This window comes from Sapajus apella, unplaced genomic scaffold (assembly GCF_009761245.1).
Source record: "Sapajus apella isolate SASKATOON/1434 unplaced genomic scaffold, GSC_monkey_1.0 scaffold179, whole genome shotgun sequence".
NCBI classification, from domain to species: Eukaryota; Metazoa; Chordata; class Mammalia; order Primates; family Cebidae; genus Sapajus; species Sapajus apella.
In genome coordinates, this window is record NW_022437119.1 from 107,805 (window position 1) to 121,925 (window position 14,121).

At 36.3% G+C, this 14,121-nt stretch overlaps 1 long non-coding RNA gene across 1 annotated transcript; it reads right to left on the minus strand.

The window, feature by feature from the left end:
• Positions 1-1,996: 1,996 nt before the first annotated feature.
• LOC116543032 lies at positions 1,997-12,914 on the minus strand. Its single transcript, XR_004265447.1, has 2 exons — positions 12,741-12,914; positions 1,997-11,512 (listed from the first exon to the last, which is right to left on the minus strand). It is a non-coding gene; the product is annotated as an uncharacterized LOC116543032 (long non-coding RNA).
• Positions 12,915-14,121: the final 1,207 nt, after the last annotated feature.

A 14,121-nucleotide genomic window follows, 5' to 3' on the forward strand; every position in this document is an offset into this window, starting at 1 on the left:
GAAGAATATGAAACTGCCAATCTCCTTGTACTCTTAACAATACATGTCACTATTTTTTTTTAATCTCTGCTATTTTAATATATGGAAAATATTTCACTTGTGCTAATTTTTTTCTTCTTTGAGTTTAAACATTTTAGTCTCATTTAAATGTGCATTATGTGAACCTATGAAGCAGTTCAAAATAATATCTGTGTTTTATATTTGATAACAAGCAATATGCAAACAGTGGGAAAAGTACTATTATCTCTATTGCTGTTTTTGCAAATAGTGATGTTGATGCTCAGGATATCAAAGAAATTTTCCCAAGGTCAGTGAAAGATCAGATATTCTAGTACTCTTCCTAGTTCTCTCCGAATCTGAAGTTGCTAAGTAAACACAGAGACGGTAGGCAATCCTAGCTTTTCTAAGGGCAAATAAAAATGTAACACATACAATTCAGTGACGGAGTTGTCCCAGCACTCCCTTCTCCTCGCCTTTCCCTTCTAGTATAATCTTGGCAAAAGAAAGCAAAGGGAGGAGAAAAGTAAGGCAGCTGGGCTTGGGAGGTCTCCCAAGCATAACTAGAACATATTTTATTCACTTCAGCATTTGGCTCCACAACAGTACTTGAGATGACAGTCTGTGAGGTGCCTCAGGGCCAATCACATGGCCTCCCTACCGATGTCTTATCTAGGTTGCTTGCTTCAGCCTCCCTAGTCTCCAGTTTGCCTTTTCCATGGATATCCAAGAAGAAATGGGCCACTTGAGGGACGGTTGCTTCCCCCCATACCACACAAATAGGTTCATTTCCTAATTTTAGTTTCTGTGGTTTTAAAGAAGGATGCAAATGCACTAATCTCTTTTAGTCAAAGTAATATTTGATTTTGTCTTTCTAGAATATTTGTATCTTTCCTTCACACCAAATACTCAAAACAGACCTCTGTGGTAAATAGCTTCAGCATTACTTCAAGTGACATAAATAACTATCCATTTTACTCTAGAATATATGTATATACAAATATACACATATACGTGTGTGTGTGTATATACACACACACACACATATATACATAATACATATACACATACATATATATCTAAACATCCAGGCCAGGATGGTTTGTGTGGAGATGGAAGGATCAAACTACTTACAAAATTTAGGCTCAATTATGACCCCAATTCTGTTATATAGATTGCAATGAAAGTCCAGAATAAATCTACGTTGTTGGGAGTAATTCTAGATGGTTCCAATGGAGCTAAATAGATCCAACTTATAAAATCAAAGTGCAAGTTGTGTCATTTCTTTCCGCTTCCTTGACAATGTGAATTGGCTCAGTGGAAGGTAAAAGGCCAGAACAGTTTGTTATGAAGACCGATGCATGGAACCTCTTATAAAATCGAGACCCAGGGCATGTCCTCAACTCTTGAATCTTCCAGATTGTATCAAATGTCTCTAGCAAACCTGCACTGAGTAATCCACATTGGAGGATATTTCTCAGTGGGGACGGTTAAAGCAGATTTCTTAAAATATATGCCCTTAACTCTATCAGATGTCTCGAGCAATTCAGGGTTGCAGTTACCAGGACTATCAGGCCAGTGCAGTTTGCATTAAAGACAAATGCATCAGACCCTTGAAAAAATTGAGGTCTGAGGTATGTCTCAACTCTTCAGCTGAGGATATTAAGAGGTGACTAAATTCCATCTGCCATGAAGCCCCAGGTGGCAAATTATTTTTGTTTTGTGCTTACCTTAGGAAGCTGCCAAATGTAACTTCCAAAATCCACAAAGGGATAGAGATTTCCAAGCTGTGTTTCTAAAGAGAGGCAAGCCTGTTAAAGTATCCACTGTGATGCGGCTGAAGAGACTCTGTTCAGGTCCAAGACCATGTACTTATGAGTTTCATTGGGCCACACACCTGGATGGCCAACCTAGAACAGGGGAAAAGGTTCATCTGGGCCTTTGAGGCTGAAGGGACTCCATTGTTGGTCATCTCAGGAACTTTCCCTCCTTTAATCTTTTTTTCCTTTTTTTTTTTACTTTTTAAATAGCTTAATTGAAATATAGTTCATATACCACATAACTCACCCTTTAAAGTTAACAATTAAATAGCTTTTAGTATCTTCACAGAGTTGTCAAACTATCACCACAATCAATTTTATAACAGTTTCGCTACTCCAAAAAGAAACCCCATATCCTTTAGCAGTCGATGCTCCCTATATTTCCCTCCAAGACCCTCTTATCACTAGGCAACCACTAATCTATTCGCTGTCTCTATAGATTTGCCTAATCTGTACATTTCATATAAATGAAGTCATAGAATTTTTTAAATGTCTCTCTGAAATGTAGCTATCTTCATGTCTTATTAAAAAAATGAGTGCTTAGAGAAGTTAAGTAATTTCCCCATGGATACACAGGTATAAAGTGGTGGAGCCAGGATATAAACTAGGGTGTTCCAGAAAACCTTAGTTCCAGCCCTACCTTAGACACTGTTTTGGTTCGTGAAATAAAATGATTCAACACATACTTTGGATATGTTAGAAAAGACTTGGCAAGGATTTGTCTATAAGAATTCAGACAGAGAGAGCTCCTGGCTTAAGCAATTGGGTGGATGAAGGTTCCATTTATTGAAATATGGGGAAAATGGAGGGAAAGGTAGGTCAAGAGAGGCACATTAAGTAAAAAGCCAAACTAACACTACAGAAATTAAACCAAATCCTCACATTCTGAAGGTCTCCAGAGTACAAAAGTCAAAAACTAAAACATGGAAAAGGAGAAAGGAATATAGATATGAAGAACTGAACTGACTTAGCCATTATAGGCATTTCAATGAAGGAGCCAGAATAACTCCAAGACAAACAATTATTAAAAGTACAACTGAGGATAACTTATCTGAACTGAGGAAAAAGCTGAGAATATTGATAAAATGAGTCCCTCAAATTCCAGGCAAAAACAAAGAAGAGATCTACACCTAGATAAATATGGTGTGTATATGTTTGTGTGTGAGTGTTCATGTGTATGTGTGTGTGCATAAAGTCCTAAAAGGATCCAATCTAGAAAAAAAAGTGCTTAATAATAAAATAATAACTATAAGGCTGGACTTCTCTGGAAATTTTTCTCCTTCTGATATTTAGTATTGCAGAATTTTGCCAGGAAAATTAAATTACATACCTCAGATCTGTGAAACAAAAGGGCTGGCAACCATTGTTATCATCATTAAATACTATCACAGTGAGCCCTGAAGAAGCAGTATAGAGTAACAGAAAACCTGTCAAACTAGATGCTCTAAGATCTAGCTTGTGGTGTTGGTCATATGAAATTACTCAACCCCCTTGAGATCTGGTTCCTTCCGATTTAGTATCAGGATAATTATACTTTCTCAGACTTTTATAAGAAGGATAAAAAATGATAATCTATGCTAACTTAGGATTACAAATTCACCAGCAAAATCAGCCTAATGTTTTTTACTTTCCTTTCTTAAAGCAGTTCTGCTTCGTCCTTCCCTTCTTCACAGACAGAAATTTGTAGTTGAGACTCCATAACCTACGGGGACATAAAATTTCTTCTTTCTTCCTCTCAAACTACCAGCTTATCAATGTGGCAGCAACACAGATAGAAGCATCTCTTTTGCACAGAGAGTAGCAACTCTTTTGACAGTCTGGGTCCTCCAGAATTTGGTCCCATCTTGCTTGATAAATTATATCCCTGACCCTCTCAAGAGTGAAGCTGACAGGTCTTCCTATTGCATTACTGCTCCCTAATCTACTTTCCATCACTCACTCTGTATTATGGGTCTGGTTCATACCTGCCCTAGTACCTTTGCTAAATGGAGTTGGCTCAGCATCAAGGAAGAGATCAATAATCCACCTTTGCTATAAAGCTTTCCCCAAGAACTGCAACCATTGTAGAAAATCGATAATTCATATTTCTAAACTGTGGTACAAATAATGTGATTAATGGTCAGATAATATTCTTTAGTTTCTGTTCTTCCCAATTTGGTTCTGTACTATTCACTATTTTAGCTATATTTTATTGCATCCCAATGTTCACTGTAATTCTCTTGGTTGTTAGGGGTGGAGAAGTAGGATGTACAAACAGAGCCAGTAATGACATGAGAAAATGTTTAAGCTATAACAAAAGTTAAAACAAATCAAGATAAAATATTGAATTGGATAATAACCTCAACCAGAAAAAAATGTACAGAAGGAAGACTGGAAGGCTATATGATGAAATGATGGCAGTGATTATGACCAGGTGATGAAATATATTGTAAAATATATTTCACTTCCTTTATAGAGGAAGTGAAATACATTCAACCACATTCAATCACCAGAAGCATCTAAGATGTTCTCCACTGAGGCCAGCAACCAAAAATAATTAAAATGTATGTATAAATAAACCAATAATAATTCACATTCCCACAATGAACAGTTAATTACATATACAAGTTAACAAAATTAAAAGATATGCTTTTGGACGTAAATTCTGGGCTGCCATCCCTAAATCCTATGACATTTCTAAAAGATAAGTACTTGTTTAAAGTTTTTTAAATTAATTTTACCAGTAATAAAGAGGTTTATTACATAAAGGTGAAATGTAAAATATATTAATAAAGTAGCACTAGAGTCTAAAAATAAGTGAAACAAAAATGGCATACTTATAAAGATAAATTAATAAATCCACAATTATAGCAGAAGAGTTTTAATACACATCTGTCAAAAAGTGTCAGATCAATCATGCAAAATTTAACACAATCATAGATTTGAACTACATAATTTAAAAGCTTGATCTAATTAAACCATATAGAACACTGCACCCAATAATTAGAGAATATATATTTCTTTCAAGCACATGCAGAACATTAGAAAATACGATAACATATTGGCTGTATAGGAACTCCCAAAAATCCCAAAGAAATGCTTTTATAAAGAACAGAAGCTCTTTCCAAAATCCCAAGATCCAATAATAAATGATTACAAGAGAGAGGAAGGAAGGGAAAGAGATGGAAAGAGACCTACCAGCCTGTGTGTTCAGAAACTGAAAACATAATCTAAATAATGTATAGGCTGAAGATGGATTTTCAAATATTTTGAACAAGGTATACATGGTAAATACTTTAAAAATGAATACTTAAATAAATAGCCACCACATCAACTTTGAATTCAATCAGTCTAGATGATTGAGACTTGAATATGTGAAGAGACATCAGTGACTTGTCTCTTTTATCATATTAGATTCTTGATTTCTGTCCCTCCAAATACCAAACAGGATTCTTTGACAAAATTTCTAGAGAAAATATCACTTGGAGGAATTGTTAAGGAGTAAGTGAAATGGAAGGGATAATTGATGAAGCAAGGTAGGAGATTTGCCACGTAAGGATGGGACAAGAGTAAAAGGAGGACGGGGAAGTAGGACTAATTGACAAGTCTCTGTAGAAAACGAGGGACTATTTTATTCTAAGATGAGAGAGAAAGAAAAAAGGGATGGATATGGGAAGAGGCACAGAAAAGACTTAAGTTCATAAAATGGGCACTAACTCCAACTTTTGGTTATGTGGCAGCGTTGGGGTACTCAAGTCATTTATATTAATGCACTTAAAATCCTATGTTTTCTGCATTATTTTTTAGGCACACAATACATAGGGCATTGTAAAAATGATTTTACTACATTTATTTAAAGTTAAAAAGCAGTCATCACATCTCATATTTTTTCTTCCATTGGCTTCCCTCTACTCTGTCAAGTCCCTTTTCTTTCTTTATTTATAGCCTCTTTATCCAACCCAGTTTTTATCTTTCCTTTGGTGAAATTGTTTGTTCCATGTGCATTTTTAATCCATGTGCTGCTGACAGTGACTTTGTAGAGAGACTGAAATATATTCAATCACATTTAACCACCAGAAGCATCTAAGATGTCCCCACCAAGGATAGCAAACCAAAGTTGCTACTTGATCAGGGAGAACAATTCCTGCCCCAGCCATATGAAAGAGCCTCTGCAATCATTTTAGAAGGTAGATGTGTGTCAAACATATACAGTATGAGGCTCTCCAAAAGAAGGAAGCTGTGGCTTCCTTCCTTTGAAATGAATAATAGCACACTTTTCCAATGGGACACTTTGCAAGCAGCTGCATGCCCTCTAGTGATGTTACTTATCTATCAGATGTGAGCCAAGCACTGTTAAAACATTTGAAATGTATTTCATTCACCCTTTACAAAAACCATTTGAAATTATCACTATTATTTGCCCCATTCTACAGACAAGGAAACTGGGTTCTGTTTCACAATACTAGTGTATGGCATACAAGCAAATTGTTCTGGAATCAAGTTAAAGGATTCACATTATCTATGATAACTTTGTAAACTTCTCAGATTTAAATCAGGATTCATCAATTGTTTCCTGTAAAGAACCAAATAATACGTATTTTAGGCATTGTGGGTCATATAGTCTCTGTTGCAACTACTCAGCACTTCCATAGTGGTGTGAAAGCAGTCATGGACAGTATATAAACAAATTGGCATGGCTGTACACCAAACTGTATTAATGGACCCTGAAATATAAATTTCATATAATTTTCACATATCACAGAATGTCATTCGTCTTCAGAATTTTTCAATCATTTAAAAATGTAAAATGCATTCTTAGCTTGTAGGATAAAATTGGTTTCAAGTGTAAATTTTAGCAGAAAAAGCAGACAAGAAGGCAGGAAGAGAAAAAGAAAAAGAGAGAAGGGGAGAGAGAGTGAGATAGAGAGATAGAGTGAGTGTATGAAAGAGAGAGGAGAAAACACTGTGATCCAGTCATTACATTTCTAAGAATGTATCTTAAGTAATCATAAAAGTGTGCAAGATTAATTTCTCTTTAAGAAACTTCATACCAGCATGATTCATAATTCTAAAAAGGTGAAAATAACCCAGATGAACAGCATGAGGAGATCGGTTAAGAATATACAGTAAGTCAGTGAAATACTATATTGAATGTCATGTGGTAGAAGAGTATTAATGATGCAATCATGTTTGTAAGACAATCAAGAAAATATAAAATATCTTGCTATGTATCATTTTTGCTAAAAAGCATATTCAAAGACATAAAAAGATGGAATAATATGCATCCAAATGTTAACAGTGGATATCTCCAGCTGGTGAGATTTAATGCAATTTTTCTTTTTTGTTTTTCTACATTTTAATATATTTTACAATGCATATATCTTACTTTCATAATCAGGATAAAATAAGTTCAACTTCTACCTGCTCCATACCAGTCAGTAGTGTTATAAAATTTCTGAAGAATTACTAAATGTTTCTCCAGGTCTAAAACATTTTTGGCTTAGGTTCATTAAAAAAATAAAAATAAAAGTTGGTTTTGTTGTTGTTGTTTTTCAGAAGAGCTGGTTCTTCTGTTCATAGAGAAAGTGAACCTACAGACAACCAGCAGTGCATGGAAAGCAGTAATCAATGAAGCCCACACATAGTGCCCCAAACATATTTTTGACCAAAAGTCTCCCTGTAAGCCATTTTTTAAAGACCATTGCAATGTAAATAACTTTAAATCTGTATCTAAGCCAGCTCCCAGCATGATAAGAAAAACTGACATAAAGTACTATGTAAGTTTAGGATCCTTATACAAACACAAGCTCTGGACTCCAAGAGCTCTCTCCCATGACTCACTTTTACACAACTCACAAAATTCCAAGGAAGCTCCACAAGGCTTCCCATTGGCCTTATGCACCAACCTGAGGCCAGCAAATCTCAATATTCCTCTATCCCATACTTGTCATCCTTGGATATTGCCCAGAATATAAGTCCCTTTGTCATCTATACTCTCATTCTCACCCCACTGTGCTGGTTCTCTCTGCCTCAAGATTCTACTGCTGCCTTTGTCCATAAACATTCTCATAGTATCTTCTGGATCCTTAAGATCATGGTACATTAATTCATATATTTCCTAAACTTGACAGAATGCTTCTCCATCTCATATCTTTAATGGAACCGGGCCCTTCTCTGATGAGACTGCTTTCCCTGAAGGGTTTCAAATGAAGACTCCTTATTCTTTCATCTACTCCCACCATTGAAGGATCAGAGCACTGGTGATCTGGCCTTGTTGTTTCCCATCCAACATCATGATCATTATTCATGGATCATTAATCTGAAGACCTCTGATCTTTTGAAATGCTTATTTCTCAACTGTATACCTCTCTAGGCCTCCCAATAATTCTTCCACATTCAGGGTGATTCTGGAGTATAGTTTATTGCTTATTCTACCTCATCCTGATATTACCCTCAAAGATACTTGCCATCCATAAGTTTTTGCATTTCCTCCCAGCCTAGTAGATGTCTCCTATCTTCACTTTCTTTCCTGCCCTTCCTGGACATGATTGCTATAATTACAAATTACTTGTCCTCCAGTCCCCTCAGTGCCTTTTCACCACTGTCCTTCCGCCAAAACCCTAAATCCTAAACCCTGGTCCAATTTCACAATCCACCCTTTCTGCTTTACACAGCAAGAGAAAGACATGCAAACCAGGAATTTTGGCATCATTACAAATTCATGATTGCCAATCTTTGCTGGAGTCTCAGCAACACTCTTTTATACTTTTCTTCTGTCCATTTTCTATTCTCCTCAATGATCCTGTTCAGCCTTTATTCCCTTGCTCAAAACTCCTTAGCTCAATCCCCATCCCTTCTTCCAATTTCAGTATTTGGCTGGCCTTTCTGCTTCATCAAGACAGTTAAGGCCATCAGCTATGATTTTCTTTAACTTTTCACATCACAATATAAGTATTTACTAATCAAGAGTGAGGACTGTGGGGTCCCTCATCCAGTTCAAGGTCAATCAATTCCCTCTGTGCCCTGGTCCATATCTTTATGTTGCTTCTGGGGCATTGGTCTTCAAGTCCCTTCCTATATCTCAAACCATTCTCTTCCTTTTCTTTCAGACTCCAGTAGTTAATAGAGATGCTCCATTTTTTTTAACTTGAAAAAATACCTCTTCCTTACAGAAGTCTTTCCTCTAGAAACCACACTCCTCTTCCCAGAAAAACCTTTGGAAGGACTAAGCTATTCACTAACAATCTTCTCTCTTCCCTCATTTCCTACTCATCCCTCATTCTGCGTGTCTGTTGTCCTTCCAATTTCATGGAAGGGGCTCCTGGTAAGGTCAGCAGTGACCTCCCATCTATAAAATCCTATGGCTGTTTTCAGTCTTTATCATTCTGGACCTCTCTTCTACATCTAAAAATGTGAACACTTCCTCCTCCTTTGCATCCAAAACAATGCAAACTCCTTGTTCTATTTGTACCTCTCTGACTCATGGACTCTCTTGTAAGGCCTGCCACAGGATCCAGAACTAGACTTGACATGTGCATGCTTAATGTTGCTCATTATATTCCAATTTCCATTGCCCCAACTTCCCTCCCCTTACACCACTTCACTGGTGAAATGTCCCTGTTACAATTTTCAATACCTAATTAACATTTTTAACAATAATACATATCTATTAAAAGATGATGCCCTCATCATCTTTATGTCACATTATGTGATATAATTTTTTTTAAATGTCAGCATATTTCTCCTTGAAGTTAGGAGACCCACAGCATGGAATAGAGTGCCTTGGTTTAATAATTTTAAAATAAGAATATCAACTTATTGTTAAAATATTATGATTAATATATGAGATAGAGTGTGCCAGAGTGACCAGAATACTGCCTGGCACAAAGTAAGTCACATAAAAAATGTTTACTGAATTCACATCTAGAGTCAGTGAGTCTCCTTGGTCACTAAACAATTGGCCAATTTGAAAAACACAGCGTTAGTCAAGGCAAGTAGCAATAAAGAGGTAGGAGGACTTGAGCCTGAGCTCCCACAGCTGGCGGGCACAGTAAGTAAGGGAAACCTTTGTTGCTGCTCCAACCAGTGTTCATTCAGCATTCTCTTCCCCAAACTGTGACCCAGCACACCTTGGCACACTCCTTTATAAAACTGTGGAACACCAGCATAAAGAAAACCAGTGGCAGTGGCAGATGGACTGGATACTGATTTTTCAAACAGTCATTTTGGCATTATGCATCCAGTCTTTAAGTAATTCTCCTCCCCAAGATTAATGAGGTCACCATGGGAGTTTGTGAACAGACAGAGGAGGTGAAACTGCCACATTTCTTTAACTCCTCTTTTTTGGCTGTCAAGTGAAATTACTCAGTGTGGCTTTAGTAGTGCCTAAGGCAATCACAAATTTAGCACACATTACACATATCCATTGCATCTCCTCTACTGTGCCTTTTATTCAAAGTGGCATTTGATTGTATTGGGAAAATATTTGTTCTTATGTAAGATTCCTTAGACCTTATAAAATGTACTGTCACTTGCAATCTAACTGATACAAAGATGTTTACATAATGCGACACTGATCTTTTTGAATTTGGAAGTGGCATTAATACATAACCTTTTTCCAGAATGGCAAGCAGGTTTTCATTCTACATTTTCCCCAAAACATAAATGTTTAAAAACTTATCTGTGCAGTTAATAAACTTTATTATATAGGAAACTTTCAGTGAAAAGTAATACAGATTGTCACATATTTTCTTTCCTGACTCCAAAGGACTCATTTGTAAGTTTTAAAATTCGCAAGCCATTTGTCTCCCTAAATATAATATCATACATACTTTGAAGTTACCACATGGATTCAGTTTACATCCAAATGTATACACTGACAGTGACATTTAAAACACGTAACATCGATTAACATCTGTTCTTCTTTTGTTCAAAACACAGAGAGGTGTGTTTCCAGTCAAGTTTTCATTCAATACTAATAAGCTATAAGTAGAGATATATCTGTAAACATGTTAAATAAAAGGCCCAGGGCCTTTTATACTCTCTCTTAATGTCACTGCAAATAAAGAAACAGAAAAATGCAGGCAGACAAAAAAATGAAAGGAAAATTCTAGACTCAGAGAGAAAGAATTCTGGGACCAAGATACATCTGTTCTCTCAAGGCAGCCATTTCTTCTCAAATCTTTGAAACAATATCACAAAGTGTCACAAGAAAGTACACACTGATACTTATTTTTGGAAAATTGTTTCTACATGCTTTCAAAAGAATGAACAATACAAAAAGTTTTAAGGCAGACAGTATCAATCACACAGGACCCCTCCACCCAGAGAGCATTAACAGTATTTAAGCACATGCTTCTCCAATTATACTTGTCTAGGAGTAAGTAAGCTAACACACACATCTCCACTTAAATACATCATGCGGGGAAAGCTGAGATTACAATGTATACAGAGCTCTTTCTGTCAGCATTACACTAAAAATATTTCTCATTTCAATAAATATCTTTATAAACATATTTTTTAGTATTTATATCTAAAACTCCATCCACATGGAAGTGTCAAGCTAAAAATAAGTCCATAAAAATGGTATTGAGACTACCTTGGATTTGGTAGGAAAATCTGGAGCTTGGAAGTGATTAAAGCAGCCATACCTCACACAAACAGAGTAATCCTCGACTTCTTATTTCAATTGTACGGAATGCCTTGGAAATAAATTCCTGGAATTGAGGCAATAGAGCAATCAGATATTTGTGCTATGGTAAAAATACTGAATGATGATGTGGAAACCTCATGTCATTCTATCTTTTGTTATAGGTCCTGAAAAGGTCCACACCACATGTTTAGGTTAGGTTAAGCCAGAAGAGAGAGGAGGAGAGAGAGGGAGAGAGAGACGGGGAGAGAGGGTATGTGTTGTAAAGAAGTATATGATCACAGGAGCACTTTAATAAAATAAGTTCTGCTTTAATCTGTTTTATACACATTGGATGGACTCGTTGGTAGCTTTTTAAAAATAAAATAAGATTCCACTGCCAAATACATAAATGCTTACATAAAATGCTTACATAAAAACATATATACAATAAAATAATGAGAAAAAATTTTAACACACTAGTATAGGATAAAGAACTCAATACTGAGCCCATGGATTGAGTTCATTTCATAGCCTAGTCATGTCAGTACCTGTATGATCTTAAGGAAATCAGCTTTTTCTCTCAAAGTCTCAAATTTCCTTACTGTGAAATGGAGACAGAAATATCAACCTCACAGGATTATTATATGTATTAATGAATTGTATAAAAGAAAGCATATATCATGGTACTGAAGGAGTGCCACTCCAAAATATGCCAAATAAGTATATTGACTATTTCAAATTGAAAACACTGGAGAAATTGTAGTTTCAGAAAGTGTGAGCTGACCTGGCTCCTCTTGCATTTAGCAAGCCATTAAAACCCTGAAGATTCCTCTAGAAGGTGTGCCCTCTCTAAACCAGGGTGAGAAAACAGTCCTTATTACCACACACATAGCATTGATGGCCACCATGGACATGAATAAACATACCTAATGAAGTAACTCGTATCTTTCACCTGTTTTACACCCCTAATATATCTCCTAGTGATTCCCCTAGGAAATTTTACTGCCCTAACCAGATCTTCTTAGTCTTATCATTTCTTTTCAAATTTATTGCTCTTTGTCTAGAAAATGTAAAAGCAACTTGCTTTGGCCACTTGTTTAGTCTTCACTCTTTATGAAGATCCCCTATATATATAAAACTAATAAAACCTGTCTGCTTTTATCTTGTTAATCTACCTTCTGTCAATTTGGTTTGTAGATCCAAGCTGAATAGCCCAGTAAGAGCTACAGTAGGGCTGGAGGTGATCTCCGGCTGTCCTACAGTAACTATTGCATAGTAGTTACTTAACATAGGTTACATGAGGCTCAATTTACCTGCTTAGTGGTCCCCAGCAAGATGAAATTAAAAGAACATCATCATGAAGTCAAGATCTCAGACTCACTCTATGATACTATACATAATCTCAAATAACGTCAACCAGTTAGTTGAATAGTCAGGACTAGGGTTTGGCAAATTTTCTGTAAAGGATAGATAGCAAATATTTTTAATTTTGTACACCATACCATCTCTGTCACAACTATTCAACTTTGTAATTATAGTGCAAATGCAGAAATAGAAATATGTAAACAGATAAGCATGTTCCAATAAAACTTTACTTACAAAAACATGTGGACTGGTCTGCCGGCACTACTTTGCCAACCCCTAGTTTCAAAAGTTAGACAGAATCAGCCTAGCAAGTAATTTAGGAGAACCATGGAAAAAATCCTCCATAGAACTTAAGAATAAGAAATAAAGTGAAAGCCTGGATGCCAAAGAGTCCAATGGGAAAGTTATAAGCTGCATTTTTTTCCCAGTAGCCTTGAACCTAATAATAAATTATTTTTTTGATCTGAGAGCTAAGCCTTAACAACTTGAGCCAGTGAAAGCTGGCCTTATTATGAGGAAGCTCCAGGACCTCTAACAATCCTACCAGACTCTGTGATGGTAGCTTCACACCAATGTTGGTATTTATGTGTGCCTACATCCGATGTGTAATTTAGGCGACTGTTTCAGTTATCTACTGCTGTGTAAAAACCACCCAGAACTAGTAATTCAAAATAACATTTTACTATATTACCTCATAGTTCTGTATATTTACTGTATTTACTATATTACCTCATAGTTCTGTATATTAACTGAGCCAAACTAAGAGGTTCTTAGATCTCTCCTGCATTTGCAGTCACCAGGGCTGCTTTTCTAAAATGGCTATTTTACTCACATTTCTGGCACCTCAGCTGGGACAACTAGAGCAGCTGAGGGCTGGTCAGACATCTTTCTCTCCATGTGGCCTCTTCCTATTTAAGTTTCTTCAACATGGTGGAGTAAGACAGTCAGACTTCTTGCCTGGTTCCCAGCTTCTCCCAGAATAAACATTCCAAGAAACCCAGACTGAAGTTGCAAGTCTTCTTATGATCTAGCCTACAAAGTCATGCATTGTCACTTCTGCCACATTCAATTAGTCAAAAGCTAGTCCAGGTTAAAAGGGAGGGCTTGAATCCAGGGAAGCATAGTTCACCACAGACATGTTAAAAGGTATACATTTTAAAGATCCAGTTGTTGAAATAGGTCTTGGATAACTTATTTAAAAGCCTGAAGCCAAAGTATTTTACAAACTCCAAGCTTACACTGTCTACTATAAATGTGTATCTCCCTAGATGATTTGGCTACAAAGTACAACATGTCAGCAGTTTAGTCAAAATCTCATCCTCTTCAGGG